Source organism: Hetaerina americana, unplaced genomic scaffold, assembly GCF_022747635.1.
Source record: "Hetaerina americana unplaced genomic scaffold, ioHetAmer1.1.p SCAF_4, whole genome shotgun sequence".
NCBI lineage: Eukaryota > Metazoa > Arthropoda > Insecta > Odonata > Calopterygidae > Hetaerina > Hetaerina americana.
The window spans coordinates 89442857-89461987 of NW_027286985.1; the positions used below are offsets into that span (position 1 = coordinate 89442857).

The 19131-nt window shown below is 40.5% G+C and overlaps 1 protein-coding gene across 3 annotated transcripts in view; it reads left to right on the forward strand.

The window, feature by feature from the left end:
* Positions 1-19131, forward strand: part of LOC139692456 (transmembrane protein 47) — a 987299-nt gene that overhangs the window by 351261 nt on the left and 616907 nt on the right. Inside the window, exon 1 of one of the 3 annotated variants that reach the window (XM_071590670.1) lies at positions 5634-5684. The exons of the other annotated variants lie outside the window; for them this stretch is intronic. The gene's annotated coding sequence lies outside the window, so the exon portion shown is untranslated. Of the gene's footprint in view, positions 1-5633; positions 5685-19131 lie in introns of those variants that run through there. 3 annotated transcript variants of the gene reach the window in all.

Genomic DNA, 19131 nt, shown 5'->3' on the forward strand with positions numbered 1-19131 from the left:
TATTCATCCCCTTCGGTGGCTTTCAGAGTACTAAAATAAATTAAAAAAAACGTTGCGCTATACACAATGAACCCCGCCTACGGTAAACTCATTTTCAATGGCTATGCTTTCACTCCTCATCCTAGCTTGCCTTACGTTCTCTCTATCATACTCATCGGAATTCTATCGCTAATCGAAATGTTCTGCATCCATCATTTCAGCCTACTCGGGATTTCTCTCGACGATTTTCACTCTTCCTCCAGCATGCCTAGTGCTTCTTTTTGTATTTTATCCGACTATTTTACCTTTTCCATCCTTCTTCACACCTTTTTTCACATAAACATGTGATCTGTACCACTTATTCTCCTGCAATGACCGGGGTTTCAAGCCCTACAATAGTACACTCCATATCAAACGTTTTCACCAATATTGTCATCACATCCTCACTCAGCATCCTAGACGAATTCTCTCCTTGTAAAACTCTAATTTGCCAAATTATCATTGAAAAGTATTTTGCGTCATAAGTAGCCTGGTGTGTAATCACCCCCTTCCTCACACCCTATCGGGGGCTTGCAGGATACCTATGTAAAAAGATGCATTGTGCTACTGGGAGTCGACCACTGTTACGTATTTTGTGTTCTCCATTTTCATTATCATGATATTCCGAGGCATCCAAATTTCTCACTTCATCCAGGTTTCGCATTTATTAATACGTTTTCGCTTGGATAATCAATGCCTGGTATTATTTTACGAAATATTAGCTCTCAAGAAATCATGCCATCTTCATCAAAATTGTGGTTGAAGTATTATGGAATAGATGGGGTAACATTATGACCAATGTATGAAAGCGAAGAGTTTAGGTTAAAATATAATAATGTTCTTACCATCTGATTTTCTCTCTTTTTGAAATAATAAGTTGCAAAGTGATTAAAATTACTTTGTGTGGAGTATATGAAGTACATTGGAAGGTAGGCAAGGTTTAAGGCTTGGGCAATTGACGATACGTCTATGTTCAAATTTGGTTGAAATTAGAAAATTTGCCCTCACTTGGACTATATCCCGTGGGGAACGTCTGGCCTCTTTGAGTGCGTAGTTGCGAGTTGCAATAACTTGCAGTATAATAGGCAGCTGATTTTCCCTTCTGTGTAAAACTTACGTACTGTCAGCCTAGAATTACGAATTCACAACCTCTTACAGCCAAAGTTAGCAGATCACTATTAGACTTGATTTGTACGTGCCCGTTTGGGCAAAGGTGGTCTCCAATTAAAATTCATGAAATGTTTGCCAAAAATGAAATATAAAATGAAAGACAGAAAATCTAGCCATAGGTTAATATTCTCTTTTAGGCTGTCAAATTAATGATGTGGCAGTCGATGGAGTTTCCGCGTGTTTAGTATTTATGGCTTGACTCGTCTCTCGAGTCACACTGTGCCCTCACGTCTGTGATTCGCCATGAAAACATGTGATTTGTCGAAGTGAGTTCATCAAATCCCACATTCTTTGACCGCACTCCATTTCGATAATCAAGCCAGAGTGACGTCAAACACATTTCGCAGGAATATTTTAGCAGGGGTTCGGCAGTTTTTTTCTCCTCTCAGGGTGCTTCTGGTGGCCCGAGCATTATTACATATTTGCTTTTGAGTTGGAGATTGAATGTGTTAACATTTCTATTTGGCTCGTGATTTCACTATTTTTAGATAGCTTACACCCGATGCTTAGGCTAATCAAATAATTCATCCCTTTGCATCAATCGATCCATGGAATGCACAAATAAAAAACGTTACTTTGTACTGTGTGCGAATCACTATTTTCTCAAATTTTTTCCCGAGTGTCCCGAGGGGGACAAACAGTCGCTCCTGGTCGAGGCTGTGCTGAGCAATGGAGTCGTTCGTTTTCCTCCCAAAGCGACGACGAGCTTGTTCCCTCTGCCGCTCAGGAGGCGGGTGCCTGAGGGACCCGCCGGCCCTCCCTCCCGGGGATCTTAGCCTCGTCGTAACATCCACCCCCTCCCATTCTCCTCCGCAGGCCATTAGGGATTTAATTGGGGCGCTCACTGGGTGGATCGGTGAAGGGGGTCTTCCAGTTCCCTCCCTCTCCACCCTCATCCTTCCCCTTCATGCCGTTCCCCCGAGTGGGGAGGTGGCTGAGCGAGTGCGGGAGGTCCTTGACGCGTGGACTTTCGAGGGGAGCGACGATTATGTTCTTCTCCGCTCCTTCCCCTCTGCTCTCCTTTCGTCCCCAAGTGGAAGTATAGTTCCACCCGTTCGAAATGCACGCCCCTCACCCGCCTCCACCTCTTGCCGAGTGTCCATGAGGGAGGTGGGGGGGCATTTGGAGCGAAGGATTAGGCTGGCGGGAGAGAGGATTGCCATTTTCCACCCACCGAATCCCCTCCCTTTAACGCGTCCCCCCTTCCAATGAGAGCCGGAGGAGGCAACAATTTATTGGAGCCAGGAATCAAGGGAGGAGGGATTTTAGGGGAGATGAAGGCAAGGAAGGAAATATTGAGTTCCGATTGGATTTGGCTTCATTCTCGCAGCTTATTGGAGTCAATCTCACTCCGCAGACAAGTTTCGCCTTTGTAGCTGGGGTTGGTTTTCAAAGAATTTTCCCCAAATGAAGTAAGCCGTGGTGAGAAGGATGTTTTAAGCAATGTTCTCGCATCATCCTGATTTAATCAAGGAGAAGGTAGCTAGTCTTAGAAAGGGATTCCTTGATAACGGGTTAAAAACATCAGAAAACACGTTCGTTAGCTTAATTAGTATACGTGTACTTGTATATTCCCCCGTCTTACTGCGGAATCCGTAGATTCCGGGTTCTGTAGTAGTGTATTACATGTAAACTTTCTATGCGGAAACTGTTCAGGGCCCAACATTGCTCCATTATTTCTATTTACATTACTATATTTCCGATCCTGGTACCGTCTATCCTATTCCTTTAATTAATCGTCGGGCTCTAAAGCTAATTTTGTGTAGGAATGGTTGAACAAAGAACTGACATAAAACGAAAAAATGTCTCGTGTGTGCTTGTTATCTTGTTTTAATTTCTATACGAGTTTTATATCCTCCAATTCGAAGATTTATTGTATGTTTATGAACGGTCGTTTAACTAATTTTTCGCTCTTTCGAGTTTTCTTCATGCTTCCACTTCAATACAGCGCATTCTTAGTCCGTCGTTTGCCTCGCGCAGGCTGAAATCCTCTTTTAACCTTTCGACTCGAGCGCCTCTCAAGTTACTCAAACTATTTCCCCTTGACTGGATGCCAGAAGTATGATGTCCTTCGCATATGTCCTTTTTACGAATGCCAATTTATTCCTGTTCCCGTCAAATTTCATTCCCTGCCTCCGTGGATAATGGAATGAAATTTAATGGAACCTGGATTGCGACCACGTCTTATTAATAAATATATCGAAGGCACTCGTTCCAATTAATTAAAGAGTATATTCAAAGTATAACTACTCTGCCACTTTAATTTTTTAAATAGGCCTCCGCACCGTTCCCAGCCAAGTTAGAGGTGCGCTGGAGGAAGGTCATCGAAAGGGACTAAGGAAGTAATTTGTTTTTTCGGGAGTCGCGGTTTCCGAAGTCTCCTGCTAGTCCCGAATTGCGGAAGGTCGACGTTTCAGTTGGGAGAGGGGCGGGACCTCGCAGTGTTGAAAATGTAATATTAGGTACATCGAACTTTTGTAGAAGTGACCATGTCAATAAAATTTGAGAGATTAAGTATGGAACAGATAGATTAAAATGACATTTTTTCCCGAACGGTGAGGGATCAGGGTAACGTTGTCTGAATGCGCTTGGGGGGAAGTACTCGTATTTTTGGTAAAAAGTAACCTGGCGTGTAATCACCACCTGGCACGCACTCAAGTGGTGGTTTTAAGGGTACTATGTAAAGATAGTCACATCCGAGAGTAAAATTATTTATATCGTATAAATTATTGAAGGATCCGAAAGTTTTCAAAAGAATGAAACCCTTGTGCGGGACAAAATACTCCGAGGGCATGGACTCAATGGGATCACTGTGAGGTTTCAATTAAGTACAAGTATACATTTCTTAATCTGGAACCCCCTTTGACATATCTATTGATGTTGATATTGGGAAACGTTCTCCATTGAGAAACGTATTTATGAAGGTGTTGGTTGCACTCGTTTTAATCAAACTATTCAACAAATTTAAAAAAGCCTATCCCGAATCAGGATTTGTTATTACCTGTAATGTATGCTTTATACAATTATCGAAAAACGGACCGTCTAATTTGCACAAGCAACCCTCTCCTTCTTTATCTACATTGTAATTTGGCGGAAACCAAGTGGGGTGATCGCGCTCCATTTCTCCCCGATCAATTTTGTGTTGAATATTTAACCATACTCCATAACATTATTACTTTGAATTAATTTTATGCTCTATATAAACATTTTTTTTAGAAATTTCCCCATTTAATAATCTCAAAAAAAATTAATTTAGAAATTTCAGTTAAGAAAAAATGTTTTTAGAAAATTACATCAATACAGTAACTGCATTAGAAATTTTGATAGGGAACCGCTCCATTAACGCGTCCACCTCTCCCTTACGTTTCGCTCGTTGTCTACGGTAATTTTCCTCCAAACTGTAACGTTTAGTCCAAATAACTCATTTTCCAGATGGCTCTAGGGTGCCTATGGTGTCCCACTTTATTTTATGAGCCCCTTGTTGGCCTCATTCCTGTGGAGGTATCATTTTAAGATAATATATTTTTATCCAGGACGTATTTTTGGCACGATAAAAGCGGTGTGACTCTCCCCCGATGTACTCCGAGAAATGACGCATGTAATGAAGGCTTCCGTCCCCCTGGACGTGTGCGCGAGGGGGAAGCGGGCGTCCATGGGCACTGCACCTGGAACCCCTCCCTTCTCCCCTGATTGCGTTCCCTTGCCTAACGCACGTCTACGATACGTCGCCTTTTCTGCGAAAATGGGAACTCGCCTCGGTGCCTGCCCGTTCTATTGGGCCCAGCCTTAAATTATTATCCTCCCCGACCCCCCTCCAAGTGGGAGTCAGGTGTGATCCCCACGCATCGCGGATTGGCGCCAGGCAGATGGTTGATGCGCCGACGTATGGGGAATCTTGACCAGATTTTTGCCCAGCAATCCCCGCTATGTACGCTTGCCCAGCCGATAATCCTATCACTGTCAATTATCTTTATCCATCGTGCTTGCCTTTCTCTTCGTCTGCTGTTACAACTTTTTTATATATTTATTTATATATGCCCTTCAAGCCAGGGTGTGTGGCAGGGGGTGGAAACACACCAGAATAATATTATCCAAACATGACCCTACCACGGTCGAACAATGTTATTATGATCCTCCATTGTTGGTGGAAAAACTGACATCTTAAAACTATCTATTCTACACTTAATATATCTAATTTTACTAGCATGATCTCTCCTACCGTATTACAATGGGGGCAATAATACATTTTAAAAATCACTGCTGAAGATGCAATTCCTTCTAATTGATGATATAGATGTAATCTGTAATTTATCCTTTAAATAACATTTAAATCTATGATACCTTTGCATGGAAATGGCTAGAGCATTTTAATCTGAAAATGATGTTATTAATTTTTGTTAATTTTTATTGTTGTAGTGAATAAAATGCAACGCTTCCTTTTTCAGGTAAACCTTCCAGTTGTGAGTGCCCTGTGTTCATGACCCTGGTTTGCAGTTGTGAGTAACTTAATTTTTGAATATTCATGTCAATAAATGTAATGCTTTCATTCAGTTTGGAATGGACATTGATTTGATATCGATTGATTCTATTAATGAGCATGCTTAGCGATCACTCATTCTATTATTATTCATGTGTGTGCTTCATTCTTAATCTTTGGGGAATTTAAAAGTTTCTTTGCTTGTCTTTTCCCAATGCATTCTGAATTTGAGGTTAAATTTGTTCTTATTGTAATTATAATACCCATCCTTTTTGTTAGACTTGGGAAATATGGTGAAAGTATTAATTTGAATTAAAAATTTGGATTCCATCTGTGGCGCCACATGAACTGGTTTCGATCAGTGTATTTCGCTTTTTAAACTGGAGTACGAGCAGGTTAAAAATTTGTAGGGAAATCAAATTCTGGGTAAATCTCAGTTATTATGCATGTATTGCGAAAACATTTGAACCTGAAATGTATTCCTCGATGGTCGATGAGCAGCAAGAAACTCACGCGTAAAAGAAAGGTCATTTCAATGTAATGTAATGAAACTAATGAGTGTTATAATCGTACTCTACAAATGTAATGAATTGCCTGTAATTTTTAAAGATACAGTTCTCATTTCAAGTTATCTATTCACTTATCCACCAGCAGATTTTCAGATGCCTTTTTTGCACTATTTGATTGTGTTTGGCCTCTTTTTTTTGTATAATATAGTGTGGTAGACATAGTAAATATCTCACAAAGTGCGAGTACGCCGTAGGAAATGTTTGGAAAAACGATATGAATCCCCTGGGATGGAGCATGCATTTTAAGGAAATGGAGAAAGTGCAAAGAAAGGGACGAAATACTTTCTGCATGAGAAGAAGATTGCGGGGTGCGTGACGATTAACTTTGGGCACATTGGACCACTGGAAATAAAAATAATGGAGGATATGGGAGGATCAGTGGGGGTTAGTTAAATACTTCTTTGCCTTGGAGTGGCCTTAGCAGTTTGTTAATGGAAAGCATAACTAACTTAAAAAAGTAAGCGTGGAAACTCATATTAAATCAAATATTCATGCATTATTTTTTATGCATAAAATGTATGCCTTCTGTGATACGCGAGTCGTTCAAAGTCCTTATAAAAAAATGAAAAAATATTTAGGGCAGTTTACCATTTATTTTACAACGTAATCTCCTATTAGCTCGATACATTCTTTCCTTTTTTAAGTCGCCCAAAAAGTAGGATTTCGGAAGTCATCAAAACAGGCGCCTGTGTTGGAGTTGTTCTCGTTCGACATGATTCGTTTTCTGCCGAGCCATTTATTCAAGTTTGGAAAAAAATTCACCGGGGACCATATCTGACGAATTACGGAGAATGCTTTCATTCCGCCGCATCCGTCAATTTTTATAGTAAAGACGCTTTGTACTTGCCTCAGGATTTGGAATCAAAGACATACACCCTTGAACCGGTTCGAACTACGCCAACAGATGAGCCGGAAAACAGAGATCCATCACGCATTTCAGCGCTAGGGAAGTTTTCTCAGTCTCCATTTTATTAAAAAAATTATTTTCATGTGAATATTTTTTCCAGTCCTTATCCTTCCCTTTAATTCCCTGAATAATAGGTTATGAAATAACTTCTTCGTATTCCCAGGTTTTCCCTCATCAAAACCGTTATTTTTCCAGAAAAACGTATTTGGTTCATTTTTTCCGTAATTGATAACTTTCAAGTTCTTTAATAATTACGCCGTCATAATTGATGGCTTTCATATCAATTACTTTTTTAGGAATAGGCGTTTTTTGCGAATATCCGACGATGGCTTGATTTATGAGAATATTCAGTAGTTTAGGATTCCCAATTTGATTTGAGTCTCATATCCCAAACCTTCCTTCCTTCGAACTTCGCGCTCATCGCTTACAGAGTCACTCGACCTCCACCTCCCTCTTGCGCGAATGATTATTACTTCTGTCCGAGGTGGAGCGGGCAGAAGGAGGGTAGGCTTTTGGCACAAAATATTTTTCCCCCCTCCCGCGGTCGGACAACGGTAACTAAACCGTTATCTTTCGTGGGATTTGAATCTATCTGTTCGTCAGTTAATCTTAGTTCGTCAGTCAGTAGAGTATTATGGACATGGTCTTTCTTACTGTACTACAATGGGACTAAAAATACATTCTCAAAAATTTATGCTAAAGAGACATCTTTCCCATTCCTTCAAGAGATTTAATGTGTAATTTAACCTTCGCTCCGTGAGTGATTCCCAGCCTAGCTGCTCTTATATTTTGGATACGCTACTCAGTTTATCATAACAACACTTCTCAAATCTAGCTCTTCTACGCTGCTTGCGGTCTAATTTGGTATCAATCCAACTAAATGAGGATCCAATGCGTTAGCAGCATACATGCTTCATAAAAAAAGTATCGTAAAAAGTTTCTAAAATTATTATATTTTAATTTAATTCTTTTATTCTAAATTAGGCCTAACCAGCGAAATATAGCGTTGCCCTTAAACCTTTTCATCCCATTTTCCCAATTCTCTTCTAATAAATCTTAACAACTTTTAGCTTGCCCCCCGCATATGCTTCACCCGGGAGAGGCATTAAGGTAGGGTAACGTCTATATAAACAATAAGAAACCATAAAGGCAGTAATCAACCCGAAGGTCGGTTTAGTAGGTGATGGTAGAGATCACCCAGTACTAAGCCCTTTACGGCATGTGAAAATTCACACATCAGGGTAGGGGGGGCCAATTCCTTTCCCTGTGACGGTTATGGTTTCCCAGGAAGACCTAGTACCAGTAAAATCACTTTAGCTTGGGTGGAGCTGCAGGTGCCCAGAGCGCCTAACGCTTTACCCGCTGGGCTACCGCGACCCACGTCTGTATATTCAATTAAATGTACGCTTTCTATTTCGGTAATTCCTGCTGCAGTCGGCGTTCTCAGGAATTGGCTCTTCTTCAAAATATTCATCGCCAGGTTTTTTTAAAGTTTCATTGTAATTTCCTAGTGTTGCACCTACGTTATACATCATTTATTAGATGTGCTAAAGCTGCTTGAAAGTTTCAAGATAACGGATATCTCAGTAAATCCCTCCATCGTCGTCATTTAAACGTATCTTTCTTTTGACCCCGAAGTCAATGTTGTTGAAATAAAATGGGAATGAAAGAAGTCTGATAATACTTACTTCCATGGGGAACAACTGAAGTGACTTATACTGCGTTAGAGCTAAAACAATCTATGACTAGACTTTGTATGCGGCCATTCAAAAAGTCTTAGGTCAACCCAGGATATTTTTATATGCCATGAGCTTCTAGCTTTATACTCTGAGGTACTTTGTCGAAAGCTTTCTTAAAATTTAGTAAAACCGCTCTCTCCCGAAATAAGGGTATCCTATACAAAAAACGCACAACTTGTGTCTCGCAGGATTCACCCATTCGGAAACCGTCTGATTTTTCATTGGTAACTCATGACTATCTATTTGTCTCATTGTCGAACTAGCAATTATACGTCACATCACCTTTCATGATACGGATGTGAGGGAAAGAGGTGTGTAGTTTTACGTTTTTTCCTTGTCTCTGATTTTAAGTATAGGTGTTAAATTAGCCATTCTGCAGTCACTGCGAAACATGTTTTCCACTAGGGGCTTCTTAATTATGATCTCTAGACACGGCCCAATTTTCGACGCCAGTTCTCTAAGTATCCGCGCTGGTATTTGATCTGGCCCGGGGGTTTGTTTAGGGTTAGTTTTTTTCAGGAAACATGGTATTCAATCATGTAAAATTATAATATTGGGCGTCATTGATTTCAATTTTATAATTTTGGGTATCCTTGTGAATCTTATGAATTTTTGACCTGGAATATCGCCTAAACGGAGTAGTAGACTAAAGGTTTATAGTTGTTACCATATCATGGGAATATCTGGCATTCCTTATAAGTTCCAACTATCGTAGTGTACCTCAATTTCTTATTAGGATGACAAATTGCTGCGAAGTATAGCCGTATATGTGTAGTCTCTAATGTTGTAGTTTTTATTCAATTTTTTTGTAGTCTCTCTGAAACTGGCCTATTATACGTACTCTCCGAATCGTCTCCTTTCTTAGTCACTTCTTATATGCGGTCTGTACTTCTATTTTTGGGTTTATTTCCGCCTACTTACGTTTACGTGCCAACCTCCCGGTCGCGCTCTTTTTCTCTTACCTGGTTAATTCTGTGTCGTATAACTTCCTGCGAAATGGGCGGCCCAGGCCCGGCTAGAATCGCCACATCTGCAACATTAAAGCTTTCTACGACCCTGCGTGCGTTCGTTCGTGTGTGCTTGGGAATGGGTTGGGAGGGTGAGGGCCGAGGGGCCTCGAATGAAACGTTTATGTCCCTAATTGGTTTTGTTTTTATTTGAGGGGGTCTCTGGTGTCCAATTGCTCGTTTGGCTGCGGTAGTTCACCCAACTTGAATGCTTATCGTGACGCTTCGTGAAGGAGTTTTGCGAGTGAAATAGAGTAGGGGTTCTCCATTGGGTTGTGGCACGGGATTTTAAAGTCTGCTTGGCGTCAAGACTCGGCTTCCTAGCGCCGTCAACGCAGGCCCTGTAATCCAGTGTTACCCAACCCCATTTTCGGGGATGCATAAATTGATTTCATAAATGAAAATCAATTAGTTTGATATAAAAAAATGTGAAATTATCAAGTTCACATACATGGTCTGAATATATTCAGTAGATGGCAGAGTATTCAGAATCGATCGGAGTTGGAGTATATTTGGTGGAGAAGCGTCATTGTCTTATTTTTGATTTGCAATGCTTCCCTTTTCATTTCTATTGTGTTTATTGAGGTTTCGCAATGGTTAGAAGTTGTTCAGTTTAATTTTCTTTTTTCCTTTGTGTCAGTGTTCTTACACGTTGATGTGGGCGAGGAGTTGTTGGAGTAATCCTCTCTGGAAAATATTTGTTGTTTGTTTTCAGAAAAATTGTTTTCGGATTATAGATTCCTCAATACTCTCCGAAATATAGGTTTTTTGAGGTTTTTGAACAACAAAAGTTACAGGTAAATGTATGCCCAGTCGTGAGATTTTGTTGATTTATTTATTATTGCAATGCAATTAAGCAATCAGTCATGCGGCAAGGTACAGTTATACTAATCAATAATTAGAAATAAGCGAGGTAAATAAACAAATCAAAATATCAGAAAGAAAATAGAATTCGGTTCAGGTTTTTGTCCATTCTCTTCTTGAAGCTCCTAAATTTACAGAGAAAGGTTTTAGAAAAAATTTCCAGGCAATAACTTTACGTAATTCCTCTGGGGGTACCGTGTTAGTTCGTGTGTTTAGTCTCCCCTTGCTTTGTCTTACATCCAGCTTTTGTCTTTACTTTGACGCCGCCTCATTCCCCTTAGGATTAGTCGAACGTTCTCCCCAGTGCTCAAACTCTTCTTCACCTCTTAAAACTATCCCATTGCAATTGCGTAATCATGCGCAATCCTCCCCTTTTAATTTGCCTAAAATGAAGCGAGCGGCATTCCTTCGTCTCTTTTCATTTCTTTTCTCCAATTGATTGTCATGAGGTACCCATTAACTTGATGCATACTTAAGTGCAGGCGTTACTACGGATAGATATCCATTTTCTTTGATTTATATACTGCATTTATCTGCAATCTGCATGATGAAATTTAGTGTTTTTTATACCTTATTTGTTATTCTCTCCGCATGTTCATTCCATTTAAGGTCACTTGTAAAAGTTACTACTGGAAATTTATGTTTGATAACTAACTGTATGAATATTTTACCCAATTTATGATTATATTTGAACTTAGTTGTATTGCAATAAATTATTTTGCTTTTGTTTTAATTTATTTTCAGTTTGCGAAACAATCGCGACGTAATTTCTAATTAGGATTTATTAGAAGAGTACTGGGTACATGTGATGAAATGGTGAAAGAGAAATGTTATCTGTCGCTGGTTCGGCCTCATTTAGAATATGCTTCAGGTATATGGAATATTCACGAAGTCGGAGTGATTGACGAATTGGATCGCGTTCAGCGTAGCACCCTGGTTTGTAAAACATTGCTAAATATCAGAGCAGCTAGGCTGGGAATCACTCACAGAGCGAAGGTTAAATTACAGATTGAAGCTGTCGCATAAATTGGAAGGATTGTTCATAAGCAATGATGTTGAAAATGTATTATTACTTCCGTCGTACTACGGCAAGAGAGATATTGTAAATTAAATTAGAGGGATTAATTGCGGAACATATTTAGAATATCATTTTCACTCAATTTAAGATTTAAGAAATCATTTTCCCACGATAAGGGATCAAATTAACAATGTCCGACCGCGGTAGGTTTATATTTGCATCAACATTAGTCTGGTGTGTATTCACCCCCTGCCACGGACTCTAGACGCGGCTTGCAGGGTATTGAAGTCTCTCAAATACGAGGGTCATCCGGAACGTAGTACCCGTTCGTGCCGCATGAAGTGCTGACGACGCGAGTAGCCGCTGGACGAGGTCAGATAGCTTCAGTGGCTTGTCTGCCTTCTCTGAGCCAAGTTGCGTGACGCTAGCATTGCCTGTGTTGTTTCTGTGATTGTTTACAATGTTTAAAAAAATTGAGAACGCCGCCAGTTGTGAAGTGAGGGCAGTGATTAAATTCCTCAATGCAAGAAACGTTCGCCCATGTGATATTCATCGCCAATTAAAGGAGGTGTATGGAGACAATGTAATGGACGAGTCGTCTGTTCGGCGGTGGTGTCGCAACTTCAACATGGGGAGGGGGAACACACACGACGATGAGCGTTCGGAGAGACCGTCTGTCATTACAGACCAACTGGTGAGCTCAGTTGACGAATTCGTGAGGAACGATCGGCGCGTCACAATTGATGACATCTGTGAGCATTTTCCCAATGTTTCTCGAACAATTGTTCATGAAATTGTTAAACACCATCTGCATTATGCAAAAATTTGTGCAAGATGGGTCCCTCGCGTATCTCAATGAGCTGGCGGCGAAGGACTATGCAGCAGGAATACAGAAACTTGTCACACGTTATGACAAATGCCTTAATTTGCTTGGAGATTATGTTGAGAAGTAGTTTAAAGTATCCTCTTTCAAATAAAATTTTTTATGTTTGTTAATATTTACTTTTGTGTCTTTATTTCACGAACGGGTACTACTTTCCGGATGACCCTCGTATATCTTGAACAGCACCGGTGATAATTGACAACCCTGCCTTAATCCTCTTCCTGACACCACCCATCCGGACTCTTCGTCCTCAATTTTCACATGAGCAGTCTGAGACTTGTACAAGTTGACGATTAGCCTCATATTCCTCCCATTATCTCCCATCTTCTGTAATATATGAATTACCTCTACCCAATTGACTCTATCGAACGCCTTCTCGAAATTTATTGAACAAAAAATATGTATCCTGATTGTGCTGCATATTCCCCTGTGTCTGTGGTCTTACTAGTGCTCTGACATCACGTGCATCTGTTCCCTTTTTGAACCCTAACTGATCATCGTCTAAGTAATCATATCCACCCCTCTCCATCCTCTTTTGATGATCCTATGTTCCATTTTTTCTGCGTATGAAATTCAACTTTTAGTTAAATAGTCATTGCATATGCTCACCTTCCTATTTTTTAAATAAGAACTAAAATTATCGCTAATTTCTCCCTCATGAGTGCTACGAATTACTCTATGAAAACTCTTCCGTACTCATTTTCATGAACCCTTGAGTAGCACTCCAGGAATGTTTTCTAATATATAGTATTACGTATAGAAATTTATAAGATCACTCTTATGGCCATTTACTATTGCCGTGGTAACTCTCCCCATTATTTGGGAGTAGAAATATAAACGTTGACGGAAGAAAATGATCTTAGGTGGCAGGTGAGGGAGTATCGTAGGATTCATTTTGTTTTACTAAGACTTCGGGGTTGAATAGGATTGGATGGCTCAGATTTATGCGAACTCACGAATTCGTATGAGTAGAATCTGGCAGAAATACTAGAGCGGAAAGAGATGCTGGGATTGAAGGTGCCCATGTCATTTGAAGCAGAACTCACAGGAAAAGGGAGACAGATCTGTCGGAAGAGGCGTAGTGATACGTAAGAGTATGTAACCCGCGAAAATTCAAAATACGCGATACTTTTTGAGCAGACCTCGTATGTATTCAGGTATGCCAACGGAGAGTCGGGTTTTTCATTTTCAGTATTTGATGGTGGGACGAAAGTTGCAAATGAGGATGTAGATGCCATTTTTGGTCGGTGTGGGAGCGGTGATGTGAGGCATTGAGATTGGGAGGAAGGGGGTGAGCGGAGCGGATGTGATGGTCCCTCATTTTTTACGGTTTTATTCCCCACCTAAAGAATCTTCCGCTCCGTATGTCCCTATCCGTAACCTTTTGTCCATTATTTGCCCTCTCTAGTGCATCACGGCTACGATGTTCGCAACCGTCTTCGTTTCCGAATCTATCTTAGCAAATTCTAAGCGAGCTTACCTTCACGTTACATACCAACTTCTGGGTCAAATACTTTTGTTCCCTGTTTTCCGCTTTAAGGATGTGCATGCGTTTTGGCTTTATATTTGTCGTAATCTTAGATCAAAGTGCATTTAGCTGGAAAACGTTCGAACTCTCTGATTACTTTTGTGGGTACCCTGTGTCTCATGAAAAGGAAAAGAATCAACGGTCCGTCCCAATTGGATCTCATAGGTTCCAGAGGTCACCAAGTGCGGTCGTCCCTCCACCCTCGTACTTGTATGTTGGTTGTCCCCCCTCGGGCATTGTGTCCGCCGCATACGGATGCCGCCAGAAGGGGTTAGATGAGGCTTCATAGTCGAGAGCTAAAACTCTTTGAAAAAAGAAGGTTTCCGCTTTCCTGCGTATTTTTACGATACCATAGTTATTTTTTATAATGCAGGAAACCCAATTTTCCCCACGTTCTCTCCCGCGTGGATGATAATGATTTTGTGAATTATTTTTTAGTTCATGCACATCTGCCGTCGTCGTCGTGCTGCGCTTGCCTATTTCTATTTTCTTTTTTTCTGTTGTCCTTTCAGACTATATTTTTTTCATTTTAATTTCGTGTAAACATTAGTATACACGTGCATGTGCTCTGTCCTTCTGGAAATATCAAGCTCGCGTTAATGCAATAGCCGGTGGAACAGGGTATTCAATGGTTTAAAAAAAGGATTGGATGAATAAAAGAGATCCCCGGTGACTGTTCCTCTGGTCCTTTTTCTTTGACTATTGTCGACAAGTGGGAGTGCTCTACCATCCTTGTTCGACGGGTCAGTGATCGTAACAGTAGTTTCCTTGGTTGCTTGAAATGTGAAAATGTGAAAGGTGACCATGTGAATGTATATTTCGTCGAGAAGGAGGCATACTAACGGAGGACCTCGTCCATTTCATTTACCACCATCTTGCAAAAGGTATCGCTCAATAATTAAATCGCCATCCACGCTATGATTAAGCGCAGAACAGATAGATTTAAGATGTCAATTTTTACGAACGTAAAGGGACCAGAATAACATTGTTTGACTGCGGTAGGGATCATATTTGGGTCAAAATTAGTCTGGTGTGTATTCACCCCCAGTTACACACCCTAGCGGTGGCTTGCAGGGTACTAAAATACTTATGAAATTCAGACAAACATTGACTCAGCTGATATCAAGCTTCTCTCTTCGCGTTTGAGAGAATGTTTCGGGTTCGTGTAAGGATTGGAGAACTGAGGAATGATCGTTATCTAAATAATTTCACTACACGTGGCAAAAGTTTGTAATAAATATATTTAAAGCTTCGCATTACTGACTATATGGTTGGAATAGTTCGAAAAGTTCGGAAAAAATAGCACAATCGAGCGTTGATGTAATCTTAAACCTTTAATTGAACCGACCGTTTAAAGGGATATTAAGAAACTGGATATCATTATTCTGTTGTGGTGGACACTTGAGTTTACTTTCATCGTGAATTCAGCACGCTATCGGCACGACCCTGATAAGGCGATTTCTTGATGGCCAATACTTCCGGCCATTGTTTTGTAGAAAAGGTCTGAAAAACTTTCTTCTTACGCTCATTCGTTACTTTTCTGTTGCCAAAGTTTGGGCTAATCTTCTATCCTTTCGCTTGGATTTCGCAAGTTTTCGTACTTTTTTGTTGCTCTTAGATTCTACCCCGGACACTGCGTCCCACGATCCTCAATGTTTTTACTCTTCTACTTTAGATAATTCTAACTGGATCATATAGTATATTGACGATCTTTGCTCACGTGCGGATTAGTGGAGCTAAATATGAGACCATCCGCATTGTTTGAGCACCGGTGCCAAGCGAATCCGAGTGTTGTTTCTTTCTGTTTGGTTATTGCAGAAGCATTCCGGCTACTCCTGTGCGTCTCAGACTCCGGGGGAAGGTTTACCATTATTTTCGAAAGAACGACCGCGGCTCTCATCTCGCTCACGCCGAGTGTCCTCTTCGCTATCGCAGCGTCCGGCTTCGTATCGCCCCAGTGAATTAAATGTGGTGTGGGAGATAATTTTCGGCCGTCATGGAATTTTATCTTCTTTTTTGTTTAAAAAAATAATAACTGTTCCCTCCCACGGGAACGACGAAGGGGACGTTGTCGGAACCTCCCGCTCATCTTCCGTCCAGCATCCCACGCTCGTCGTTTAGTGATTTTTAAGCTTGATTCCGCCACGCGCTACCTCTAAACGTGTCGCCTTCCTTTGCCTAGTAATTTTTCGCATTAGCGTCATGCGTACTCTCCGCTACGAAGTAACTGTTCCATAATTGGAACGCCCGGCGTTCGTTGCTTAAAATATAAATTACTTTTTTGAACGAGAGCTTTAACATCCTCCCATGGCAGCTCGAGGGTTCGAGCCTAGTTTTGAGATTATCTCTCTGGATTCTTGTGTAATCGTTATGGAATTTGAAATGACCGAATAAGCCATTCCTTTGGGAAAAAATTAGCAATTATAGAATAAAGAGACGTATATAGCAATGGTACGCACGTATTAGTTTGAATGAAAAGTGTTCAAGAGTGCGCATAGGATTCGTATTCAACGCAGAGTTCAGAAGAGAGTAAAAGATATTCCTTGGAGGAAAGTGAAGGCGAAGAAAACGGGACATTAGACTTTAGCGATATCCTATTCCTAGTTTATTTTTGTGCCTAAAAATATTGGACGCTCTATGATTCCGGAGACTTCGTTTTTCAGCCGCGGAATCAGAATTGAATCCTCAGGGACTTGAGCACAGATTTTTACGATTCTTTCATTATCTTGTCATTTCAGTCAATCGAAGGTAATCTGTCTGTCACAAATAGGTTTCGGATGGATCCTGCCCTTATACACGTAGTAATACGTATTTCGCAAACCTCCTTCCGGATCTTTTTCATTATATCCTTTTCATTTCTTCATACATCCTTCTACCCGCCTTCTTCCCTTCCATATCCACCCACCCTCATTTTCTTCTCTCACGAACTTTAATACTCCCGCTACACACGGCACCACCCACTTCCCCTGCCTGTTTCGGATAAGAAGTGAACGTTTTGGAATTCTTGTTCACCATTGGCTCTTTTATTAGAAACCCAATTTAAAAAATTTCATCTTCTATCTATCTAAGCCGATATGTGATCCGTTTTACCTCCTTTGACGCTTCCGTTGCAGCCATCTCGGAACCATAATGAATTTTGCTACACGTTCAAGTACTCTTTGTTTCCTTCTTCTTCTGCAATTCTGTCGTGATGAGGTGAATAGAGCTTTACTCGAATAGTCAGGGAGACATGTAGGAATGAAGGGTTTAGCAGAGGATTAAATAGTGTAGAATGACACAAACGAAGGTGCACTAAATATGGAGATTCGGGATATACTATATATATATATATATATATATATATATATATATATATATATATATATGTGTGTGTGTGTGTGTGTGTGTATGTATAACACTTTTTTAAAGTCTCACGGACGTGAATAATAATGTAAAACACTTGGGACTAGTGGACACAGACAAAAACACACAGAAACAAACAAAAAATAGTGAGTCTCTTTTTTGTGAGTGTAGTGCTAAGTGATACACATTTTATAGAAATATATATATATAAATATATGCATATATAAATATATATATGTATATAAATAAATGAATATATATATATATATATATCTATGAATATATATATATAATATATTTTTAAATATATATATATATATATATATACACACACACATAATTAGTTGTGATATCCCACGCAGCTAAAGTTGTTCTCAGGATTGTAAACAAAAGGATAGAGAGTAGGGCAAATGATTACTTAGGGGATGATCAGTTTGGGTTAAGGAAGGTGAGAGTTTCGCCTGATGCCATTCCAGTAATGAGATTATTAATCGAGAGGAATATAGAACACAACCAGGAGGTATTTGCCTGTTTCGTAGATTTCGAAAAAGCGTTTGATATAGTGAATTAGGAAACATTAATGAGTATATTGCAGAAAATAGGAATAGGTTGGAGGGAAAGGAGGCTAATCCGACACCTGTAGATGTCTCAGACTGCTCAGGTGCGAGTGGGGAACGGGGAGTCCGGTTGGGCAGTGTTAGGAAGAGGTGTAAGGCAGGGTTGCCCATTAATACCGTTGCTGTTCAACCTGTACGTGGGAGAAATGATTAAAGAGGCATGGGAAGAACTGGAGGTAGGAATGAAAGTGGGCGGGGAATTCGTAAAATCAGTTAGGTTTGCTGATGACCAAGCTTTAGTTTGTCAATCAGCCAAGGGGCTGCAAGCATTGCTTAGTGAATTGGAAATTCATTGCGACAGGTATGGGATGAGAATCAATATTAATAAAACAAAGGTAATGCGTTTTTCTAGAAAGAAAAAGGCTAAGCTTAACATTAAGGTAGCAGGGCAAAAATTGGAGCAGGTAGAACAGTTTACGTATCTCGGTAGTGTTTTGGACCAACACGGTCAAAGTAGTAGGGACGTAAGGAGAAGAATTTCGCTAGGAAAAGAGGCCTTCACAAGGAGGAGGGAGTTGATGACGGGGACGTTGAGTAAGGATGTTAAGAAAATACTCGTAAAAACTTTGATATGGAGCGTAGCTATGTACGGCGCGGAAACGTGGTCATTGAAGCAGGAGGATAGACGTAGACTGAGGCTTTTGAAATGTGGTTGTGGAGAAGAATGGAGAAGGTGAAATGGAAAACGATGAAGTACTTGGTATGGTGGGCGAATAGAGAGGTTTGTTGGGGGAAATCCTATGGAGGCAGGAAAAGTGGCTGAAGGGGGTATTGACCGGCATCGGGATGTTGAAGATTTAGGGGAGAATGTTAGGCAAACGAGGAAAGGGAAGGAACAGGATAGGGATGTTGGACGGGATGAAGGGAGGAATAGTGGTAGTAGTTTTTAGGGTAGGCGATTGACAGTTAAGGTCATTTGCGCCATAGGGGATGGACAGGAAAGGATGAAGGGTGGAGTTAAACCCGGCGTCGGCATTAGCCGAACGGCATTT